The 11,084-nt window shown below is 39.7% G+C and overlaps 1 pseudogene; it reads right to left on the bottom strand.

Moving 5' to 3' along the window:
- Positions 1-273: 273 nt before the first annotated feature.
- On the bottom strand, positions 274-764 carry LOC143926972 (transcription factor BTF3 pseudogene; annotated as a pseudogene).
- Positions 765-11,084: the final 10,320 nt, after the last annotated feature.

Below are 11,084 nucleotides of genomic sequence, written 5' to 3'. Positions count from 1 at the left end.
TCAGGTTTTTGATAGAAAAGACTTTTAAATTATGTATTGTCTTGGTATATCTCTCCTACTAAAAAACTTCTTCGCTTTTCTCCAAGCATTTTTTTTTAAAGTTTTACGCACGATCAATCTTTATTTCTAGTGGTCTTGAGTTTGGATGGGGCGCAAGGGGTCTGCACAGAAAGTGACTCAAGAGAGCTGATACATATTGGACATCTTAAAAGGAATTCAACTTTAATCTCATCGGGTCAAAAACAAAAAACACAAATAGATAGATATTCCAGTTTAGACTGCTTTATTCTTTGAGGCTTCATAAAAGTTCTCAACCAGGTCAGGAACTTCATCGTCTTCTACTTCCCCAGTGGTAAGTGTTGCTTTACATCTAAAGATTGTTTTGGCAGGACCTCTGCAATTCTTCGCAGGCTGGTGAGGCTGTCTGCTCCAAGCTGGTTCAGGATTATGGGTAACATCTCTGTGAGCTGTTTGGTCTAAGCGTGCCTTGTAATGGTGAAGGTATTGGTAGCTAAGGAAGCCTGTACTTTGGGATTGTTGAAGTGTATAACTGTCCCTTGGTTTGTAAACATGTTGACCTCTTCTATGCCAGAGACGTTGTTCACACCCAGCGTTCTCAAGGAGAACTGTAGTTTCTTATCGTCTACAGTAGCTGTTCTGTGGACAACCTTCTTCTTTCTGTGGGCTGTCCCCTTTCCACCAATGCGCACTTGTGCTTGCAGTTTGCTTAACTTTTCTTGATTCATGGTGGTTTATTTCATCTTCTGCAGTCTTCAGGCGGGTGTGTGTTTAAAGGGCTCCAGAAAACCGTGGCACCGAGCACGTACACACGCAGGGAACAAGATGGAAGCCAAGAGCTCCAAGTATTTTTTTTAACTAACAGTGCTCACAGTGCATACACAGTGCAATGTGCAATCTTAGCATCTCTAAGGCGTAGAACAATAGAGCCAAGAGCTGTGATGATACACCTTCCAGCAAGAAATGGACAGATGTTCCTCTCTCCAGCATCTATCACAACCTGAAATATATGTTTTAGGTGTAAATCTCTTTTAATGAAGAAATAGCTTTTCCAAAAATTGTCAAGTGATCGAATCTGGCTAATGAACTCACAGCTTTACACAAATTAGGAAAAACTGTAATTTTGTCACAAACAGATTTTTCTGCTGAACTTGATCATTGCAATTTCAATCCTATCTCCTTGCTATTGATTAAAATGACTAATTTACACATTCAATCGCTTGGGATATCTATTCCAGCTCTGTTGAAAGTTTTTGAAATTGCTAGAAAATTTCCATACCCGCACTAACCATTAGTAAACAACAGACCCTAAATTTGATTTTGGTTCATCAGTATTTGTGTATGACAACAGACAAATCACCCCAGTAAAGAACCAAAACACCTACAAACTGCAAATGTCTTTTGGCCCAATCTGGTGTAGCACCCTCTAGCTAGTGCGCTAGATGTAAATAGGTTTATTAGTGCAGGGAAATTGGTTTGACTGAGAACCAGGCCTGGGTTGAATCTGGGTCAGGGTTGAGTGACTCAGGGGGGCTGGGTGACTCAATCAGCTTCTCTGGTGCATCACCCTGTTTCTGAAACCTTGGAGAAACTTCCAGTAGGCTAGGAGGCTAGGAGGAGCTGTTTGGCATATTTATGAGGTCCTCTACCAATCCCCAGCAAAAAGGGTCTGGAAGGGGGTAGGCACCTCATAAATAGGCATGAGTCATGCCAGCAGTGGCAGTAGGGTGAAAGATGCACATAGAGGACTGAGGAGGCTGTTGGAGGCCCTTGAGGGTGCCCCCTAGTCTGGGGGGGGGGGGGGGGTGACCTGAGGCTTGGGTTCTGGAAAGATCCCCCACAACACATGGAGGAACCGTTTCCTGGAGGCAGAGGAGCAAGGCGAGGGCAGTGGGAGCAGGTCAGCACATCTGGGAGATCTCCTGAGAAGTCGGCTGGTGAGTGCTGAGTCTGGGAGGACTGTGGAGAGAGTGTCAGTCTGGGAGAACTGTGGGGAAGTTAGCCAGGAATGCTAGTGAAAGGGGCAGCTGCAGTAGCCACAGGGGTATATGCTGGACACTGGCTTTTTTGCTACACAACCATGGGTTCCTGCCTATAACAGGCTTTTGCTACCAAAAAAATCTGACTAAGTGCTGTGTCAGATTAACTATCAGTGTACCAGTGGAGTTCTGCAAGCACGTGAGTGCTGGAGGAAACAGAGGAGTGTATATAGATTATATATAGGAGAAGTGTCCCTGACGTTTGCTCTGAAGTCAAGTGGGCATCCCATAATACCCCTATTCCCATCCAAGTTTCTTACCCTTGATAAAACAAACAAAAAAAAAATGACTGACTGTTCTCTGACTCTGAATGACTGTGAAGATTCAGTGACTGTGCAGAGTGGGGGATCCCAGTTCATCTGCAGCCCTTAAGGGGGTGCACAACCCTGGGAAGAATCTCACACTTTGCAGGTCAATGTTTTTATCTCTGTTGATCACATATTTGGAAAAGATTATAGATTTTGAAATTATGTAATGGCAGAAGTGTATCCATAGCAAAAATGTTGCTAGTTCTGGATAGAATAGAGAATAGGGAAAGTTTTTTGCTGACTGTGTACTATTGGGGAAATATTCCTTCAATTCCTGTCCCAGAGATAGAACAGAAAGTTAGAGGAATTCTGTCAAATTCCTCTCTAAAGCCCCATACACACTATCAGTTTTTCTGCTGAATTTTTCCTTCAGATTTACCAAAGCCATATAATATGAGGTCAAACCTTAGGAGTTTCAATTTGTATGCAATCAGGCAGGCCCTTGCACTACATGGTTTTGGTAAACCTGAAGGAAAAAATCAGCAGAAAATCTGATAGTGTGTATGGGGCATTAGACAGCTGTCCAAAAAAAGAGTGTACACATTGGAAGATTTTCCCTCACCTCTTGTTTTGAGGATTACCCTCACTCTCTTTGTCGTTGACAATGATCACCCTTACAAATAGAGGGGTTAATCAATGAGGACACAGAACACAGTAAAAATTTACCCACTTTACTCAAACCAAATAAAAGGTTTTTGCCTAGAGATACAATTTAATGGTAAATGCTGTAGTATTCAACTTACATATAGGTATGTCGTTATGTTCTTTTTTTATATGACACAAATATATTCTTATGTACCCTACAGAAAACTTGGAACATTTACCCCCCCCCCCCCCCCCAAGGAATTGTAAAATCTTTACCACAGTTGTGCAAATGTACATATGCTGGGGCCAATTGGGGGAGAAACTGATTAAATTACCAGTATATTTTCTGACTATGGCAAAAAGCCAGATCACTCAAATAAAAGCAATGCAAACACTTGTGTTTATGAATACAAGTTAAAAATGTCAAGTTGATAATTTAGATAAATATAACATCAAATGTCCATTCACTTAATAATTAGCGTTAACATTCCACATCCTGTTTTAGTAGGTAAAACAAAATCAAACTGACGCAGAAAGTCTCTGAAGAAAGTTAAAAAAAAAAAACAATTTAGCACCTTTTAGGTACACAAACACTCCTGTAAAAGTCACACACCATAAAAACTTTAGGAACAAATTATTTTTTGATATGGCTGAACTAAACCCTGGAGATGAAAAACATGTGCAAAGCTGCTTGCAGGAGCTCGCAGCCTGAACGGGAAGAGGCAGCCCTGTCCTGAGGAGACCTCTCTCATTTCCATAATGCATCCTCTACTGAAGGCATTTCCACTTTTAAATAGACTGCAATTAAATGGAATATTTATTAATAACCGTGTCAGGTGTTTGAGCCAAGCTGTAAATGAGAATTGGGTGCCATATCGCTCATGGTCATGGAGGAAGCTTTTTGGTTTGAATGTATTTGAACATCCATATAAACAAGTGGACTTAATTCCATCTGCTTTTAGCAATCTGTTGTCCCTTTTAAGTACATTTTCCCCGTTTGTCTTTTGGACACAGTTTGGAGGAAGTGTCAGAATGCCTGATGGATGGTTGTAGACCGATTGTGGTGACTTCAGGCTTTTATAAAGCAAGACAGCTGCTGGTAGAAAGTCCCTTGCAGGAGCTGGAGTGATTTCAATTTTCCATCTCTTTTGCTTTTTGTCCTGGTGAAGGATTATATTTTACCAGACAAGTTAAAGAGAAGATGGGCATAATGCATAGGCTTCTTTTAATGATCGTTAAGCAGCAATTACAGACTAAAAAAAAAAAATATATATATATATATATATATATATATATATATATACAATGCCATGGAACTCTGTTCTGAAAACATAATTTAGTCTTTATTAAAAAAAAACTAAGAAAAAAAAACAAAACAAAAAACAGATTGCCCTTAATACCTTTAATACCCTTAATAAAAAATTGAACAGAATCAACAATCTCTAAATAAAAAGTATTGTACATGCCAGCAGAACCCTGGATTCTTTGTCTATAGACCTTATGAGCTGCCTGTTTAATAGTTAAAGTTTGGTGTTTAGGTGATACCTTGCCACTGTTGAAGAATTATAAGTTTATAAGATTGTAAGGTGATCTTGCATAGGCTCTGGCTTGGAATTTTCGGTAGTGGAGTAAATCATCATTTATGAAAATGTTGAGGTGGTTTGGGATAAATAAAATATAATATCAGTACATAACAGTACAATTAGCATGTGCCAAAAGTGCTGCGCTAATCAGATAGGGGCTGATTTACTAGAACTGGAGAGTGCAAAATCTGGTGCAGCGGTACATGCTAGCCACTCGTTCTATTAAGCTTGTTCTATCAGGACTAGTCTGCACTTGCTTTAAAACATGGCTTCGGACACGCTTTGTTAAAGCAGAGTTCCACCCAAAAATGGAACTTCCGTATTAAGGGAAGGTGACCCTCTGACAGGCCACATTTGGCATGTTTGGCATGTCATTTTTTTTTGGGGGGGGGAGCAGAAAACCTGTTTTTAGAGGGTTCCAGCTCCCACTTCCTCCCGGGGCACCTTGGCGCTGTAAAGAAAATCACCTCTCCCCCCTCCCTCTCGGCAATCATCTGGGACACGTCACAGCTGGGCACCCGCAGAGACAATGCCGGTGCCACAGAGAGGAGGGGGACACGCATAGCTGGACCCTGGGACAGGTAAGTGTCCGACTATTAAACTTCAGCAGATGCAGTATTTTTAGATGCTGACTTTTCATTTTTTTTAAGCGGAACCCTTAATTAAAGCTCTCTGAATGCCAGTCAAAGTTCCTGTTACTAAATAAAATGGTTAGCTTACAGCCCTGTTTACACCTGCTTTTGCTTGGTGCTTCGATGAGGCTTTGATAAAGCTTTGATGAAGCTTCGTGGGGCTTTGATGGAGCTTCGATGGGGATCAGTGGGACTTCGGTGAGGCTTCGTGGGGCTTCGATGAGGCTTTGATAAAAATTCAATGAGGTTTTGATGAGGCTTCGGTGGGGCTTCAGGGGACTTCAGGGGGCTTTGTGGGGCTTCAGTGGGGCTTCAGGGGGCTTTGTAGGGCTTCAATGGGACTTCAAGCAGGCTTTGCCATAGACTTCTATGGAGGCTTTGAAGATGCTTTGAAGCACCACTGAAGCTACATTGGGTATAAATGTTGAAGCAAAGCCAATACAAAGCAAAAGCAGGTGTAAACAGGATTGTAAGCTAACCATTTTATTTAGTGACAGGAGCTTTGACTAGCATTCAGAGAGCTTTAACAAAGCCTGTCCAAAGCCTTGTTGAAGTTGTGTTGAAGCTGAAGCAAGTGTAAATGATAACTTAAACTTTGACAAAAAAACAAAACCCTGGAAGCTGATTCGTTTATATGCGAATCTGCACTCGATTTTGTGCTCTCCAGTTTTAGTAACTCAACCCTATAGTGACACAAATGTGGTTCAAGAAAATATGGCATGTGCAAATATACCACAATCCCTAAAAAAATAAAATAAATTCAAATCAATTAAGTAACACAATGATAAAAGAATAACTATAATATATGCCAAGAAGAAAATGAAAAAACCCTGCACATGTATAAAAATAAAAATAAATTAAAAACACAAAAAAGTGAAGTTCTGCTTTAAGGAGTTCTTATCCCCTTACATGCCACATTTGGCATGTCATTTTTTGGGGGAGGAGTGGGTACTTACTTTTGACAGGTACCCAGCTCCCACTTCTGTTTGGGCCACCTAGATGACTTGAGCGAAAGTTATCCTCGCAGTGTGCACCCAGCTGTGAAGCTGCAAGCTGTCACAGCCAGGTGCCCACACTTGTAGCGAGAGGCGAGGGAGAGAATCGAGGGTTTGGGCGGCCGCATCGCTGGATCTTTGGACATTTTCAATTAGGGGTGTACTCACTTTTGTTGCCAGTGGTTTAGACATTAATGCCTGTATGTTGAGTTATTTTGAGGGGACAGCAAATTTACACTGTTATACAAGCTGTACACTCACTACTTTACATTGTAGCAAAGTGTAATTTCTTCAGCCTTGTCACATGAAAAGATATAATAAAATATTTACAAAAATGTGAGGGGTGTACTCACTTTTGTGAGATACTGTATATATAAAAGGATATGCTTCATCTGGATAGGTTTAAATAGCCACTTCAGTGAAATCTAGGGCATTTGGTTAACCTCTGTCCCTAAAGAAACTATAAAATTCTACCACTGCAACTACAGATTCTTATTAGATAACTAATAGACAGATTGGCTGGTCAAGTGTATAAGGAACTACTCGTTCCCACTTTTCTTACTCTAGAACAGTGGTCTACAAACACTGGCCCGTGGACTGGATATGACCCTTTGCTTGCCTTAACTGGCCCCTGGTAAACTATTCCTCCACTGCTATGAGGCTCACTGAGCACCAAAAGTGGGGCATAATTACTGCCACTGGCACCAACAATGGGGCACTATCCCTCCCATTGATACCAATGATGGATAAATAATCCTGCAACTAAATACCAATAATGGGGCACTATTCCTCCAACTAATACCAGTGATAGGGCACTAATACCCACTGGCCACATTCTGGCCCTCCTAAAGTCAGAAGGAAAGTAAACTGGCCATTTGTATAACAAGTTTGGAGAGCCCTGCTCAAGAAACTAGCCCTTTTATGTTTTGATTGTCAGCTTTCTACTTCTAGTTTTTCTTCTGAGTTTTTCCTTCAGATTTACCAAAACCATAGGAGTTTCAATTTGTATGCAATTGGGCAGTATATTAGCAACACTTTTCCTGATGGTCTTCTAAAGTGTATCATAACCCAAACACAAAAATTTAATATATTACAACTTATCAGTCCTTAACCACTTGCCGACCAGCGCACGACGATGTACGTCGACAGAATGGTACGAGCAGGCAAATGGGCGTACATGTACGTCCCTTTAAATTTGCCGCCCTGCCATCGGGAGTGCGCCGCCATCGGGACCCGTGGACTCGATCGCCACGGGCATCCCCGCGATCGTCTCACGGAGCGGCCGAATGGAGAAGTGCCGTTGTAAACAACATTTCTCCATTCTGCCTAGCAACTAGTGACGCTGATCTCTGCTCCATGTGATTGGAGCAGAGATCAGTGTTCACTAAATGAAAGCCCAACCCCCCCACAGTTAGTAACACGCCCCTAGGAACACTTAACCCCTACACTGCCACCCACTGGTTAACCCCTTCACTGCCAGTGTCATTTACACAGGAATCACTGCATTTATATAGCAGTGATTACTGTATAAATGACAATGGTCCCAAAAATGTGTCAAAAATGTCCGATGGGTCCCCCACAATGTCGCAGTCACAATAAAAATCGCTGATCGCCGCCATTACTAGTAAAAAAAAATAATAAAAAATTATTAATAAAAATGCTATAAAACTATCCCTATTTTGTAAACGCTATAACTTTTGCGCAAACCAATCAATAATCGCTTATTGCGATTTTTTTTACCAAAAATATGTAGAAGAATACGTATCGGCCTAAACTGAGGGGGATATTTATTATAACAAAAAGTAAAAAATAATGTGTTTTTTTTTCAAAATTGTCGCTCTATTTTTGTTTATAGCGCAAAAAATGAAAACTGCAGGGGTGATCAAATACCCCCAAAAGAAAGCAAGAAAGCTCTATTTGTGGGAAAAAAAGGACGTCAATTTTGTTTGGGAGCCATGTCGCACGACCGCGCAATTGTCAGTTAAAGCGACACAGTGCCGAATCGCAAAAAGTGGTCTGGTCTTTGACCAGCAAATTGGTCCGGTCTGAAAGTGGTTAAATGTCTTGTCTGCATTCGTTTTTTTTTTTTTTGCAGGCTCTTTTTCTAGTTTTCACATGGTGTAAGGTAACTGTTAAGACCTTCGCCTCTCTAAAACATGACAGGACGGGGTTCTGTAGTCCTCAGAGATAACTGATATAATTATAGCAGGCTCAGATTGCAGGAACTTATCAGTGCAAAAGATTTCTGATAGGATCAACAAGTATTTTTTTTGCACTTATCAAACACATTCAATGGTATATTCAACCAACCATAAGGGGCCAATTATGAGACGTTCGTTGTTTAGGTTCATATGCACTTCAAGGTACAGTTTGTACTATGTGTAGGGTCTGGTTTTGACCAAACTCATCTTCTAAAAGAAGTAAAAGAAAATCTTCCCAATGTGGACACAGAAACACCTTACGGAGAATGACACCTTCCATTCAAAATAACAAAGAAAAAGTAGTGGCTGGAGTTCTCCCTTTAACTCAGCTTTCCTTGTTTCTTTTTTGTTATAGGTGTGTATGCTGTTTCTGTACATTTCTTATTATTTCTTCTCATTTCTTATTATTTTATCTCCATAAATGTATGCTCATAACAAGTAAGCCTAAATCTATTACAATTATATAAATGATGTATATATTTTACAGTATATATATATATATATATATTTAAACATTATATATATATATATATATATATATATATATATATATATATATATATATATATATATATATATATATATATATATATACACACACATATACTAAATAATTTATAAATACATGCATTATATGCATATGTAATTTAATACATTGTAACCTTTACGTTTTAACTTTTACTTATAGTCTGGGCCTTTGGCTGCTACTGGTAAGACTTTTCATATAATGGAAAGTATATGAACTGTTTGTCTGAATTCATTACTCTATGTTATTTCTCCCCTACACATATTGAATTACCAGGTGATAGTCAAATCATAGAACAGGATTTATGGTCTGTTGACTTGAATGAGCTGTAAAGTATAATCCAGTGCACAGTGGTATAATGCAACATAAAATTATATTACCCCTGATTCCCCAGAGAACAACTACATTTTGATATAAGTTCCTACAATTCAAAATACAAAAAAATACTCTTGCTAAAATGTTACAATTAGGTTTTCAAACAATTTTCCTATAAACATAATGTGCTACAGTCAACTGTCTGTGATTTCACATAATGCTCCGGTGTTATATGGATTTATTTAATCAGTAATCAGATAATGTGACTTATTAGCAAACATCTCCCAAACCCGCACTTCAGTACAGGAGTTTGTTAAATGGAAGGAAATGAATTTCCTCTGTAAAATTGCAGGCTTAGAAAAGTTCATTTCACTCCACCTGTTTTGCTAATTTTATCACATAAAGGTCCATTCATAACAATTTGCAAGTGAACATTTATAGTACTTAAATGTGAGAGATGTAAAATTTGGCATATAATACATTTGTTTTTCAAATGTATTTATCAGAAAAAATATATATCTAATATTCATTAGATTTTATCCTTACCAATTCAGAAAATGTTATCCCTTATTACATAATTTGAAGGGCAAGTCAAAACTGTATTTTTAGGTGGAAGTTTAAAGCATTCACCAGCTTATTAGATTTAACAGCAGGTGCTCCGGACTCAAAATCTGAACTATTTGTCTGTAGCAGGGCTAATTTGCTCACTGAAGGTACAATAATGAATGTCTACAGGCAACAGTGAAGCATGGTGGAGGTTCTTAGCAAGTTTGAGGTTGCATTTCTGCAAATAGTGTTGGAGATTTGGTCAGGATCAATGGTGTCCTCAATGCTGAAAAATATAGCCAGATACATATCTATCGTGCCACACCACCAGGAAGACGTTTGATTGACCCCAAATGTATTCTGCAACAGGACAATGTCCCCAAACATACAGCCAATGTAATTAAGAATTATCTTAAAGTGATACTAAAGGATAATTTTTTATTTTTTTAAAATAACAAACATGTCATGCTTACCTCCACTGTGCAGCTCGTTTTGCACAGAGTAGCCCTGAACATCCATTTCTGGGGTCCTTCTGCAGCACTTGTGGCTCCACCCCACATTAAATAACCTCCTTGGAGAAGCGCTCTCCTGAGGGGGCTAACTTGTGGGTACACTCCAGAGTGATGCATTCGGCGTCCATAGAGGCCGAATGCAGGACTCGGCACCGCACCGCCCCCCCTCAGCGCCCGCGTCATTGGGTTTGATTGACAGCAGTGGGAGCCAATGGCTGCGCTGATATCAATCTATTCAAACAAGAGACTGGAAACCATGGAGAGAGGGTTGGCATGGACAGGTTGGTGGAAATTTGGGGCTCAGGTAAGTAAAACGGGGGGCTAGGGGGACGGTGACTGCAAGGTGTTTTTTCACCTTAATGCATAGAGATGCATTGAGACCATGCATTTGGTCCCCTGGGAGAAGAATTTCTAAGTTTGACAATAATTCTTTTAATTCATCATTCTGGGATTGAAAGCCATTTGTCTTTTTTAGTAATTTAGTACTCCAGTACTGCTAGGGTTTTCTAAATTGTTCATTCCTATTTTTAATGTAGGACATCTTTCATCTCTTTGTTGGCCCCTCCATTCAATTTTAGGATATCTGTACTTTTCCAGAATGTTGGAAGGTAGGCTCTGGCTGCATTAACAAAGTGAATAAATGCACGGTCCATGAGGAGGAAGCATGACCAGTATTATGTGCATTCAGATCTCAGCTCTATAGACCTTTCTAGAGATAGAAGGTGATGCCCATTTGGTAAGCGTGTAATTTTACTATTTGTGGTGGAGGTTTTACACAAGGATATTATTCACAGTGATGCACACTGCATTTATGGACTTTTTAT

This window comes from Lithobates pipiens, unplaced genomic scaffold (genome assembly GCF_037356315.1).
Source record: "Lithobates pipiens isolate NorthernLeopardFrog02 unplaced genomic scaffold, aLitPip1_a1.2 Scaffold_23, whole genome shotgun sequence".
Lineage (NCBI taxonomy): Eukaryota > Metazoa > Chordata > Amphibia > Anura > Ranidae > Lithobates > Lithobates pipiens.
This window is presented reverse-complemented; position numbering and strand designations above follow the sequence as displayed.